We start from the raw sequence: 14,375 nt of genomic DNA, 5'->3' as shown, positions 1-14,375 counted from the left end.
TAAAGAAAACCCTTGGAATGAGTAGGTGTATCCAAACTTTTGACCGGTACAGTATATATAGAGTCAAGCTGTGCTTACATTTTGTATGGATCCTGAGCATGAGCACAAGGCTCAAACTCTCCCCCTTGTGGACATATTGAGTGATAACTGCTCGGGTAAGGCTACTATTTGCTTGATTTTACTCATCAAACATAACATTGGGTTAATTGGTATTAGAATAGTCACCTCAGCTGAGTACAGACAGAGAGTACAACCTAGATGTAAAGGCGTTAAAAGCTGTGTTCTAAGCATAAGCATGTTATAATATAAAGGTGTTATAAGCTGCCTGACTGCATCATTAACACGTGTTAGAAGAGTGCTGTGTAGGCTGTGCTCTCAGAGCTAAGAAGGATTCCTTAATGGATAACATAAGATGACATACACACGTTTAAACAACAACGTATGTAGCTGGGTTGCTTGTGTTACATGCACCATGTGTCATGTTGATGTAACCACTAAAGCAGCATTGCAATGCGGTCACCTTAGTTCCAGATCAGAACTATTGGATTCTACAGACTGCAGACCTATAGTGAAATGTGCAAACAAACGGAGATAGCAAAGGGGAGCCCTACTATTCCCTCTGGGTAACTCGGGTCCTGTAGGGACGAGGTGTGTGCAGGCTTTTGTTCCAGCCCAGCTCCAACAGACTTTATTAAAGCACCACCAGCACCACCCTGTGTACTAGTTTATATATTGTACCAGTACTAATCCATAAAACATTATGTTATCTGATTTATAAATGTATGGGCAGCATTTTTAATTGATGGCCAGGTGGATAGTGGATTAGCGTATTCACTGTCTGTCAGTGCTTATCTGTGTATCTGCTTATCTGTGTATCCCTTTAAAATTATCAATTTACACTTTGTCCATCTACACGTATTGTAAAATGTTACTTATCTAACTTCACCACTGGGTAGAGATCTTTGCTTTCAATACAATAATCTCACTGTACATCATGCGGTGTGATGTTACAGCCAATCCGTTCAGGTTTATATGACCTTTCCAGATTGATTTATGAATTGTATGTAAATATCTTAGTCCTCATGGCCCCCTTCTACTAAAATTACACACAATGCTTGTTCAGGCCTCTTGTTTCTCAGACAATTGCTGATAAGGTTGTGCATGTGTACATTGGCTAGAATTGAATGTCATACTGGTGTTTTGTGGTCTAGCTGTGACAAAAAAGTTTGAAACAAGATGCCCTTAGTGTTAAGTATAGTATACTGTTATAAATATAGTACACTGTCATCTATGGGCACTCTCTCTGCACTATCCCCCACAGAGCTCTACTCTTACTTAGCTCTGGTCACAGATGCAGGCCCAAAACTACATGTTTTCCTCCAGAGCAGAAATGTAATTTATCTTACTGTTTTTGTTTAGTTTACTGAGTCGTAACACCAATACTGCTGAACAAAACTTCAATGACTCAAACAGAAATGACCTGACCGTGACTGATGTTCTTGATTTTAACATAAGCACTAACTTGAAAAGTGGACGTGGTCAATAAATGCCAGTGGCAAAGAGACGCATGGACGGTGAAGTAATTTATCTATACTGAACAAAAATAAACGCAACATGCAACAATTTCATTGATTTTTACTGAGTTACAGTTCATATGAAGAAATCAGTCAATTGAAATACATGAATTAGGCCCTAATCTATGGATTTCACGACTGGGAATACAGATATTCATATGTTGGTCACAGATACCTTTTAAAAAAGGGCCTCATAATGGGCCTCAGGAACTCGTCACTGTATTATTGTGCATTCAAATTGCCATCAATAAAATGCAATTGTGTTCGTTGTCTGTAGCTAATGCCTGCCCACACCATAACCCCCCCGCCACCATGGGAAACTCGATTCACAACGTTGACATCAGGAAACCGCTCGCCCACACAACGCCATACACGTGGGTCTGCGTTTTTGAGGCCGGTTGGACATTCTCTAAAATGATGTTGGAGGCAGCATATGGTAGAGAAATGAACATTAAAATTCTCTGGCAACAGCTTTGGTGGACATTCCTGCAGTCAGCATGCCAATTGCATGCTCCCTCAAAACCTGAGACATAGGTGGCATTGTGTTGGGTGACAAAAGTGCACAGTTTAGAGTGTCCTTTTATTGTCCCCAGAACAAGGTGCACCTGTGTAATGATCATGCTGTTTAATCAGATTCTTGATATGCCACACCTGTCAGGTGGATGGATTATCTGGCAAAGGTGAAATGCTCACTAACAGTGATGTAAACACATATGTGCACACAATTTGAGCGAAATAAGCTTTTTGTGCATATGGAACATTTCTAGGATATTTTATTTCAGCTCATGAAACATGGGACCAACACCTTACATGTTGCGTTTATATTTTTTCATTCATTGTATTATAATTGTTCAACCATAGCTAGGTAAACCATTGAACACAGAGATGAGAAATTGTGAAGAAATAAATAGATTGCCAAGGCAATCACAGTAGGCCTCACTGTTGGAGCCACACATTTCCATCCCATTGCTATTGTCACTCACAGCATGACACTTTGCTAATCTTCTTGTAGAGACACACTGGTGGGTAAACATGACTGGCTCTGACAGGTCTGAACAAGAGAACCAGGTCAATCCAAAAAGCTGACATGTTTGTTAGCCTGACAGATCTACATTTGGGCTGTGACTGATGACATCAGAGAACCGAGGCCTACTCTGCTGTTTCCAAAAAAACAGATTTGAGGATTTGTGGATTTGAAGCTCAAAATCTAAAATATGGAAAACTGACAGTGAACAAGATCAAACAGGCAGCAGATGATGATACAGAGACAGATAAGTGGCACCTAAACTCCAGTTGCCATGTCATTACCTTACTGACCCTTGTTGATGGCATCCTAAACACAGACATGACATCTCTTTGACTGGGACAGAGCCTGTTTTCTGACTCTTATTATTGATATTCTTGAATGTACTGCGTTGTTGAGGAAGCTAGCACACAAGTATTTCACTGCACCTTTTATACCTGCTGTAAACTGTGCATGTGACAAATACAATTTCATTTGTCTAGCTGTAATGTAAACAGAGCTATAGACAGTCCTAAGCTTGACACTGAAATGAAAGACAATCATCCAGGACAACTGTGAAGACATCTGTCTGTCTGTCGGTCTGTCTTGAGCTAGCTATGCAAATAGCTCCTCTCAGACTCCACCTGTCCTGCAATCTCACAACAATCAGTCTTGTGTATCTCATTGCAATCAGTTTTGTGTGTCTGAAGAAACCCAGAGATGATGTGGCAAATCGTGTTCACTCATTGATGGATAAATCAGTCACAATCACAAAGGCGGCCTGCATGCATTATATTAATTGTATGCATTTTATCTCTGCGCAATTACAGATGCAGTTTTATTGATGTGACGTGTTTCTTCTCTATTCACTCTAAAAGCAAACAGAGAGAGGCAGGGAAGGATGAATACAAAGATTGTTTGCAGTACATGCATATAAAAAGTAATTTAACTCAACATCAGTTTAAATGCATTTTCAGCTAGCTATGTCCCCCATTGCTGCTGGAGTCCTGGTCCCTTTGCAGAAAAAACAGCCCCAAAGCATGATGTTTCCACCCCCATGCTTCACAGTAGGTATGGTGTTCTTTGGATGCAACTCAGCATTCTTTGTCCTCCAAACACGACGAGTTGAGTTTTTACCAAAAAGTTATATTTTGGTTTCATCTGACCATATGACATTCTCCCAATCCTCTTCTGGATCATCCAAATGCACTCTAGCAAACTTCAGACGGGCCTGGACATGTACTGGCTTAAGCAGGGGGACACGTCTGGCACTGCAGGATTTGAGTCCCTGGCGGCGTAGTGTGTTACTGATGGTAGGCTTTGTTACTTTGGTCCCAGCTCTCTGCAGGTCATTCACTAGGTCCCCCCCGTGTGGTTCTGGGATTTTTGCTCACCGTTCTTGTGATCATTTTGACCCCACGGGGTGAGATCTTGCGTGGAGCCCCAGATCGAGGGAGATTATCAGTGGTCTTGTATGTCTTCGATTTCCTAATAATTGCTCCCACAGTTGATTTCTTCAAACCAAGCTGCTTACCTATTGCAGATTCAGTCTTCCCAGCCTGGTGCAGGTCTACAATTTTGTTTCTGGTGTCCTTTGACAGCTCTTTGGTCTTGGCCATAGTGGAGTTTGGAGTGTGACTGTTTGAGGTTGTGGACAGGTGTCTTTTATACTGATAACAAGTTCAAACAGGTGCCATTAATACAGGTAACGAGTGGAGGACAGAGGAGCCTCTTAAAGAAGAAGTTACAGGTCTGTGAGAGCCAGAAATCTTGCTTGTTTGTAGGTGACCAAATACTTATTTTCCACCATAATTTGCAAATAAATTCATTAAAAATCCTACAATGTGATTTTCTGGATTTCTTTTTCTCAATTTGTCTGTCATAGTTGACGTGTACCTATGATGAAAATTACAGGCCTCTCTCATCTTTTTAAGTGGGAGAACTTGCACAATTGGTGGCTGACTAAATACTTTTTTTCCCCACTGTAACTCTGGGTGTTCCATTCATGTGGCGGTCCTCATGAGAGCCAGTTTCATCGTAGCGCTTGATGGTTTTTGTGACTGCACTTGAAGAAACATTCGAAGTTCTTGAAATGTTCCGTTTTGACTGACTTTCATGTCTTAAAGTAATGATGGAATGTCGTTTCTCTTTGCTTATTTGAACTGTTCTTGCCATAATATGGAATTGGTATTTTACCAAATAGGGCTATCTTCTGTATACCCCCCTACCTTGTCACAACACAACTGATTGGCTCAAACACATTAAGAAGGAAAGAAATTCCACAAATTAACTTTTAACAAGTCACACCTGTTAATTGAAATGCATTCCAGGTGACTACCTCATGAAGCTGGTTGAGAGAATGCCAAGAGTGTGCAAAGCTGTCATCAAGGCAAAGGGTGGCTATTTGAAGAATCTCAAATATAATATATATTTTGATTTGTTTAACACTTTTTTGGTTACTACATGATTCCATATGTGTTATTTCATAGTTTTGATGTCTTCACTATTATTCTACAATGTGAGAAAAAAAAAAGTAAAAAAAAAGAAAAACCCTTGAATGAGTGGGTGTGTCCAAACTTTTGACTGGTAGTGTATAGTTTTATGGTTGGGGGTTTGGGGTTAAGGTTTGGCTTAGGGTTAAGGTTAAGGTTCGATTTAGGGTTAGGGGTTAGGGAAAATAGGATTTTGGGTGGGAATCAATTATTTGGTCCCCACAAGGATAGCAATAGAAAACTGTGTGTGTGTGTGTGTGTGAGAGAGAGAGTGAACCTGAGGTAGTCCTACCCTCTATCCCCTGGTCTGTATTTTTGTGTTTTGTTTATTGTGTGTAAAAACATTGCTCTCACTTGATAAAAAGTAGAGCAGCCAGCCACTGTATGATGTCTTGAAATGTGAAACATGTTCAGAATATTAAACAGTCGACGGCTACAAATGGCTAAAAACCCTTAGCAACTATGATGGAAATGGGAGTAGGAGGAGAGGAGTTAGGAGGCTAGGGGTGTATGAGAGGAGGAGGAGGAGGAGGAGGAGGAGGAGGAGGAGGAGAGGGGTTATAAGGCTAGGGGTGTAGGAGAGGAGGAGGAGGAGGAGGAGGAGGAGGAGGAGGAGGAGAGGGGTTATAAGGCTAGGGGTGTAGGAGAGGAGGAGGAGGAGGAGGGAGGAGGAGGAGGAGGAGGAGGAGAGGGGTTATAAGGCTAGGGGTGTAGGAGAGGAGGAGGAGGAGGAGGAGGAGGAGGAGGAGGAGGAGGAGAGGGGTTATAAGGCTAGGGGTGTAGGAGAGGAGGAGGAGGAGGAGGAGGAGGAGGAGGAGGAGGAGGAGGAGAGGGGTTATAAGGCTAGGGGTGTAGGAGAGGAGGAGGAGGAGGAGGAGGAGGAGGAGGAGCAGGAGAGGGGTTATAAGGCTAGGGGTGTAGGAGAGGAGGAGGAGGAGGAGGAGGAGGAGGAGGAGGAGAGGGGTTATAAGGCTAGGGGTGTAGGAGAGGAGGAGGAGGAGGAGGAGGAGGAGGAGGAGGAGGAGGAGAGGGGTTATAAGGCTAGGGGTGTAGGAGAGGAGGAGGAGGAGGAGGAGGAGGAGGAGGAGCAGGAGAGGGGTTATAAGGCTGGGTGTGTACTGTAAGAACAGTATGAGAGGAGGAGGAGAGTGGTTATAATACTGGGGGTGTGGGAACAGTAACAGTATGACTCTGCACTGTCAAGCCACTGCCGCTCCTGACCTAGATTCAGCAAATCAGCAGTAAGACTGCTAAGATAGCGAATGCAGTAGTTTTAGCTGAGCAGTGCAGTATGATATTAACCACAAGGCAGACCTTTTTCCTATTTCAGGGAGGAATCCTAACTTAAGATCCGCACATGTAGCTTGTGTGCTAGTTTTGGTATAAATCTGCAATTGACCTCAATGCATGATTTACACAAAAGTCTGAATGAAGAGCATGGATCTCAAGTAAGGAGTTGGGTCTCAGTGTTTAGCTCGCCAAACACCCATGATATGCCAATAGAGGGTGTCCTTATATGCAGATGTTTGCTTTCTTTATGTCAGAAAAGTTGTTACATTCTTATCCTTGATCAATTTTTCACAATAGAAGGTATGTAGGCCTGCATACATTTATAAATTCTGTGCATTTTCAACTAAACTCTTCTAATGTCTCCCTTACCTGTAAGATGTAAAAAGAGGCCAAGAGGAACACCTATGTGAGAATGCTGTTCATTGACTGTAGTTCAGCATTCAACAATATTGTTCCCTCAAAGCTCGACACCAAGCTCAGAGCCCTGGGTCTGGACACCACCCTCTGCAACTGGATCCTGGACATCCTGACGGGCAGACCACAGGCTGTGAGGATTGGTAACACCTCCACACTGACTCTTAACACAGGGCCCCCCCAGGGGTGTGTCCTCAGCTATACTCCCTGTTCACCCACGACTGCGTGGCCTTGCACGACACCAACTCCATCATCAAGTTTGCTGACGACGCCACGGTTGTAGGCCTGATAACCAACAACGACGAGTCAGCCTATAGTGAGGAGGTAAGTAAACTGGCGTTGTGGTGCCAGGACAACAACCTCCCCCTCAACTTCAGCAAAACAAAGGAGTTGATTGTGTGTAGCATGAATGTGTGTGCGCGCGTGTGTGTGTGGATGTGTGTGACCTCATGCTCCGATACTGTCTGCCCAACGGGAAGGGAGTGAACAGCTCGTCGCTAGCCTGTGTTGGGTCCTTGATGGTGCCTTCCTCAGGCACCACTTCGAGTAGATGTCCCTGATGGGTGGGAGAACGGTCCCAGTGATGTGCTGGGCCGTCTTCACCACCCACTGGAAGGCCTTGCGGTCGTGGACGTAGCAATTCCCGTACCAGGCCGTTATGTAACCGGTCAGGACGTTCGATGGTGCAGCGGTAGTATTTGGATAGGACCCTGTGTGGAATACCATATTTCTTCAGCCGCCTTAGCAAATAGAGACACTGTTGCGCCTTCTTGACAAGAGTGGTGATGTTGTTGGTCCATGTCAAATCCTTAGTAATGTAGAGGCACTTAAAACTGCTGACTCTCTACTGCAGTCCCGTTGATGTGGATCGGGGCATGTTCCCTCCTCTGCTTCCTGAAGTCAACAATCAACTCCATTGTTTTGCTGACGTTGAGGGAGAGGTTGTTGTCCTGGCACAACAATGCCAGTTCACTTACAGTACCAGTCAAAGGTTTGGGCACACCTACTCATTCAAGGGTTTTTCTTTATTTTTACTATTTTCTACATTGTAAAATAATAGTAAAGACATCAAAATTATGAAATAACACATATGGAATCATGTAGTAACCAAAAAAGTGTTAAACTAATCAAAAATATATTTTTGATTTTTGATTCTTCAAATAGCCCCCCTTTGCCTTGATGACCGCTTTGCACACTCTTATCATTCTCTCTATCAGCTTCACCTGGAATGCTTTTCCAACTGTCTTGAAGGAGTTCCCACATATGCTGAGCACTTGTTGGCTGCTTTTCCTTCACTCTGCCGTCCGACTCATCCCAAACCATCTCAATTGGGTTGAGGTCGGGGGATTGTGGAGGCCAGGTCATCTGATGCAGCACTCCATCACTCTCCTTCTTGGTAAAATAGCCCTTACGCAGCCTGGAGGTGTGTTGGGTCATTGTCATTCAAAAACAAATGATAGTCCCACTAAGCCTAAACCAGATGGGATGGTGTATCACTGCAGAATGCTGTGGTAGCCATGCTGGATGTGTACCTTGAATTCTAAATAAATCACAGAAAGTGTCACCAGCAAAGAACCCCCACACCATAACACCTCCTCCTCCATGCTTTACGGTGGGAATTACACATGCGGAGATCATCCGTTCACCCACACCGCGTCTCACAAAGACATGGCGGTTGTTAACAAAAATCTCAAATTTGGACTCCAGACCAAAGGAGACATTTCCACCGGTCTTCTGTCCATTGCTCGTGTTTCTTAACCCAAGCAGGTCTATTCTTCTTATTGGTGTCCTTTAGCAGTGGTTTCTTTGCAGCAATTCAACCATGAATGCCTGATTCTCCTCTGAACAGTTGAGATGTGTCTGTGACTTGAACCCTGTGAAGGATTTATTTGGGCTGCAATTTCTGAGGCTGGTAACTCAAATGAACTTATCCTCTGCAGCAGAGGTAACTCTGGGTCTTCCATTCCTGTGGCGGTCCTCATGAGAGCCAGTTTCATCATAGCGACTGCACTTGAAGAAACTTTCACAGTTCTTGAAATGTTCCGTATTGACTGACCTTCATGTCTTAAAGTAATGATGGACTGTTGTTTCTCTTTGCTTATTTGAGCTGTTCTTTCCATAATATGGACTTGGTCTTTTACTAAATAAGGCTATACCCCCCCCCACAGAGGTCAGACCGTTTCTTGTAGTTGGCCACCAGGTTCGCACACATCTTAAGAGGGATTTTGTCCCACTCCTCTTTGCAGATCTTCTCCAAGTCATTAAGGTTTCGAGGCTGACGTTTGGCAACTCGAACCTTCAGCTCCCTCCACAGGTTTCCTATGGGATTAAGGTCTGGAGACTTGCTAGGCCACTCCAGGACCTTAATGTGCTTCTTCTTGAGCCACTCCTTTGTTGCTTTGGCCATGTGTTTTGGGTCATTGTCATTCTGGAATACCCATCCACGACCCATTTTCAATGCCCTGGCTGAGGGAAGGAGGTTCTCACCCAAGATTTGACGGTACATGGCCCCGTCCATCATCCCTTTGATGCGGTGAAGTTGTCCTGTCCCCTTAGCAGAAAAAACCCCCAAAGCATAATGTTTCCACCTCCATGTTTGACGGTGGGGATGGTGTTCTTGGAGTCATAGGCAGCATTCCTCCTCCTCCAAACACGGCGAGTTGAGTTGATGCCAAAGAGCTCCATTTTGGTCTCATCTGACCACAACACTTTCACCCAGTTCTCCTCTGAATCATTCAGATGTTCATTGGCAAACTTCAGACGGGCATGTATATGTGCTTTCTTGAGCAGGGGGACCTTTCGGGCGCTGCAGGACTTCAGTCCTTCACGGCGTAGTGTGTTACCAATTGTTTTCTCGGTGACTATGGTCCCAGTTGCCTCAAGATCATTGACAAGATCCTCCCGTGTAGTTCTGGGCTGATTCCTCACCGTTCTCATGATCATTGCAACTCCACGAGGTGAGATCTTGCATGGAGCCCCAGGCCGAGGGAGATTGGCAGTTATTTTGTGTTTCTTCTATTTGCGAATAATCGCACCAACTGTTGTCACCTTCTCACCAAGCTGCTTGGCGATGGTCTTGTAGCCCATTCCAGCCTTGTGTAGGTCTACAATCTTGTCCCTGACATCCTTGGAGAGCTCTTTGGTCTTGGCCATGGTGGAGTTTGGAATCTGATTGATTGATTGCTTCTGTGGACAGGTGTCTTTTATAAGGTAACAAACTGAGATTAGGGGCACTCCCTTTAAGAGTGTGCTCCTAATCTCAGCTCGTTACCTGTATAAAAGACACCTGGGAGCCAGAAATCTTTCTAATTGGGGGGTCAAATACTTATTTGCTCATTAAAATGCATATCAATTTATAACATTTTTGACATGTGTTTTTCTGGATTTTGTTGTTGTTATTCTGTCTCTCACTGTTCAAATAAACCTACCATTAAAATTATAGACTGATCATTTCTTTGTCAGTGGGCAAACGTACAAAATCAGCAGGGGATCAAATTTTTTTAGGTCTTGGCTGACTTCTTTTGATTTTCCCATGATGTCAAGCAAAGAGGCACTGCGTTTGAAGGTAGGCCTTGAAATTCATCCACAGGTACACCTCCAATTGACTCAAATGATGTCAATTAGCCTATCAGAAACTTCTAAAGCCATGACATCATTTTCTGGACTTTTCCAAGCTGTTTAAAGGCACAGTCAACTTAGTGTATGTAAACTTCTGACCCACTGGAATTGTGATACAGTGAATTATAAGTGAAATAATCTGTCTGTAAACAATTGTTGGAAAGATTACTTGTGTCATGCACAAAGTAGATGTCCTAACCGACTTGCCAAAACTATTGTTTGTTAACAAGAAATTTGTGGAGTGGTTGAAAAACGAGTTTTAATGACTCCAACCTAAGTGTATGTAGTAAACTTCCGACTTCAACTGTACACTGATTGAAGTGGATTTAACAATAAGGGATCATAGCTTTCACCTGGGTTCACCTCAGTGTATAACAAGAGGAAAACTGCTGATGCACAACAAAGTTTCAAAATTGCACCTTGCGTATCCTACTATTCTGACTTGTTTTATTGAGTTTTACCTGAAATTGTAGTAACAGCCTGTTTAATTCTGAAAGTGTTTTTAGTTTTTTGCTTGACTGCACTGAGCCACCAAGGTCCAGGCAAGAAGCAACTCCCCAGGGAATTATCAATGTTTTTGTTTTTACCTCATATAATTACTTCCATGATATTGACAAAATGAAGCCTGGTTTGTTCTAAGGTAACTTTAATATGGTAGCTTAGCCTAAGCGCTCCTATCTAGCTATGGTTCAGCTAAACGTCAGTATTCAGCTACTGCCAGCGTGTTTAGGTGAGGATGCAGAAATTATTTTGTTTAGCTAGCTAGCTAATGTTGGAGATGGAGCTAAATGGATTTTGGCTGACATTCTGCAAATGTTCTCATTGATGAAACATTTGATCTCCATACAGATTTCTGTTTCCAAAAGTAGAATCTGTAACAAACAGAGTGAACTGCGTTTTGTAGAATTTAATCTTGCGTTGTTTAGAAAGAGAGCGCAAGGGCGAATTGAGTTATTGCACACACTCACTTCACAGAGTAGGCGTTCCCTAACGGAAATATACAAATAAATGCTAGAACACGCCAATAGGATCTCACTAGCTCGTGCTTGGCTCTGCCCACCTCCTTGCTTGTTCTGCCCACTATGATTAATTTGCTCCCATTGGAAACAACAGGCTCTGGTCTATCTTGGGTTAGTTATAAAAATCTTTGAGTTAGCTGTGTATTGTTAGCTAATTTAATGTGAACGGACGAGAAAATAAACCCTTTAATTGTCTGCACATGCTTGTGGATTGTTGCATTATTCAAAAGTGTAATATGGTTTGGTTGCATTATTCAAGATTTCAATATGTTTTAGAAGAAAAGTTGCTCTGATTGTTAAATAGTTAGTGGCTACTGTGATATTTGCGGTCAATAGTCTACCACAGAGTCATAATACCAATAAAACCTAGCGGCCAAACATGGAAATGGTTCCACTTCAAATAAGGGCTGTGTTTCGTGTAGGCTTGCTCTGGCGGGATGTTTTGATAACCGTTTAAATCTCTCTCTGACAAGGTGACATTTATTAATATATTCGCCTGTATTTACCCCCAAAAAATGAAGTTCTAATTAGCTGCTAATGTGGCTATCATACAGATCTACAAATGCCTGTCTCAAGCTTCACGTCACTCACCAGGGCCATGATGATCTGGACAAGACTGCCGAATTGAAGCAAAGGTAAGAATCTCTGGATTAACTATCTAATGTTAGCTACATTTTGTTATTAATAAATTGGCTAAAGTTGTTTAAATTGACAATTCTGTGAACTGTCTTGGGCAGGTTTTTAATTGAAAATGGCTGTTATCTAGCTAGCTAGATCATTGTTAGGTAGTTAGCAACATTAGCCTGGCTAGATGGCTACATTAGCCATCTATTTGTCTAGTCATTTAAATGCATGAGAAATTCATAAAAATAATTGTATCTTTCTTTGACTTTTATAAACCAAGAGTCTAGCTTTCTAGTTAACTAGCGAGCTAAATTAGATGGTGAAGCTAGGGCTAGGCATTCTTGGTAATGTTTGTTTGTGTCTGTAGGTAAGGGGTGGGCAGCCTACTTCAAGTACTTTTTTGACTTTTAGCTACCCTAACTAGCTGTAATATTTTAGTCTGGCTTTTTGAGAGGTTTTAGAGATTAATATCTAACGCATGCTCCACTCTTAAGTTGAACTTGAACTTGTTGACTGATGCCATGGCGGCGGCTGCTAAGAAGAAGGGAGCAGCTGCGAACCAGAGGACTGCAGCCAAGGGAGCACTGGTCCACACCTGCCCTGTCTGTCAGGTGAGTAGTATTGGTTGGTACTGTATGTACCTTTAGGTTCCTCTCCATGTGTAAGCTATTGTACTGGCCTGTGTGGTACAGTCTTTCATATGCGTAGTACTTTATTGGATCGTATTGTTTAGTTTATCATTTGTGTCAACTTTGAATTCAATCGAAGCCACAGATGAACTTAATTTTGTACTTGACCTTTATAGATGCAGATCCGAAGATATGCAAGCATCACTTTGAGAGCAAGCATCCCAAGTCTCCAATGGTCCCAGTACTGGTTGATGTGCAGGCCTAAGTGACAACACACACTCAAAGGGTGCGTGCTCAGCCCCCTCCTGTACTCCCTGTTCACCCATGACTGCGTGGCCAAGCACGCCTCCAACTCAATCATCAAGTTTGCAGACGACACAACAGTAGTAGGCTTGATTACCAACAATGATGAGACAGCCGACTGGGAGGAGGTGAGGGCTCTGGGAGTGTGGTGCCAGGAAAATAACCTCTCACTCAACGTCAACAAAACAAAGGAGATGATCGTGGACTTCAGGAAACAGCAGAGGGTGTACCCCCCTATCCACATCGACGGGACCGCAGTGGAGAAGGTGGAAAGCTTCAAGTTCCTTGGCATACACATCACTGACAAACTGAAATGGTCCATCCACGCAGACAGTGTGGTGAAGAAGGCGCAACAGAACCTCTTCAACATCAGGAGGCTGAAGAAATGTGTATTGGCACCTAAAACCCTCACAAACTTCTACAGATGCACAATTGAGAGTATCCTGTCAGGCTGTATCACCGCCTGGTACTGCAACTGCACCGCCCACAACCGCAGGACTCTCCAGAGGGTGGTGCGGTCTGCCGAATGCATTATCGAAGGCAAACTACCCTGCTCTCCAGGACACCTAGAGCACCCGATGTCACAGGAAGGCCAAAAAGATCTTCAAGGACATCAACCAACCGAGCCACTTCCTGTTCACCCCGCTATCATCCAGAAGGCGAGGTCAGTACAGGTGCATCAAAGCTGGGACCGAGAGAATGAAAAACAGCTTCTATCTCAAGGCCATCAGACTGTTAAATAGCCATCACTAGCACATTAGAGGCTGCTGCTGCCTATTGAAATCACTGGCCACTTTAAGAAATGGAACACTAGTCACCTTAATAATGTTTACATATCTTGCAATAATCATTTCATATGTATATACTGTATTCTATTCTATAATATTCTACTGTATCTTAGTCCATGCCGCTCTGTCATTGCTTGTCCATATGTATATATTCTTAAATTTCATTCCTTACTTAGGTTTGTGTGTATTAGGTATATGTTGTGAAATTGTTATATATTACTTGTTAGAAATTACTGCACTGTCGGAGCTAGAAGCACAAGCATTTCACTACACCCGCAATAACATCTGCTAAACACGTGTATGTGACAAATACAATTTGATTTGATTTGAAATATATCTACAGCTGGGGTAAGATTCTTCCATCATTCACACACAGTAGACATAGTGTAAACCACCATGTCAATTTGGGGAAATGCTGAGATCACTCATCGTCTTTAATGTTGTGATTCACAGACACACGATGACCATGATTTGAATGCTGCAACTGAGACGGAATGACGTTGAGGGACACATGCTGAGACCTCGAGTATGACTGGACATGGGCTGGATTTTTGTGACAACGACCTAAAGGGGTGCAGAAGCACACCAGCACCCCATTTTAAGTTTATTCCATGGGTAACC

The sequence above is a fragment of the Coregonus clupeaformis genome, chromosome 12, assembly GCF_020615455.1.
Source record: "Coregonus clupeaformis isolate EN_2021a chromosome 12, ASM2061545v1, whole genome shotgun sequence".
NCBI lineage: Eukaryota > Metazoa > Chordata > Actinopteri > Salmoniformes > Salmonidae > Coregonus > Coregonus clupeaformis.
The sequence above is the reverse complement of the archived record's forward strand: the minus strand, read 5'-3'. Positions refer to the sequence as shown.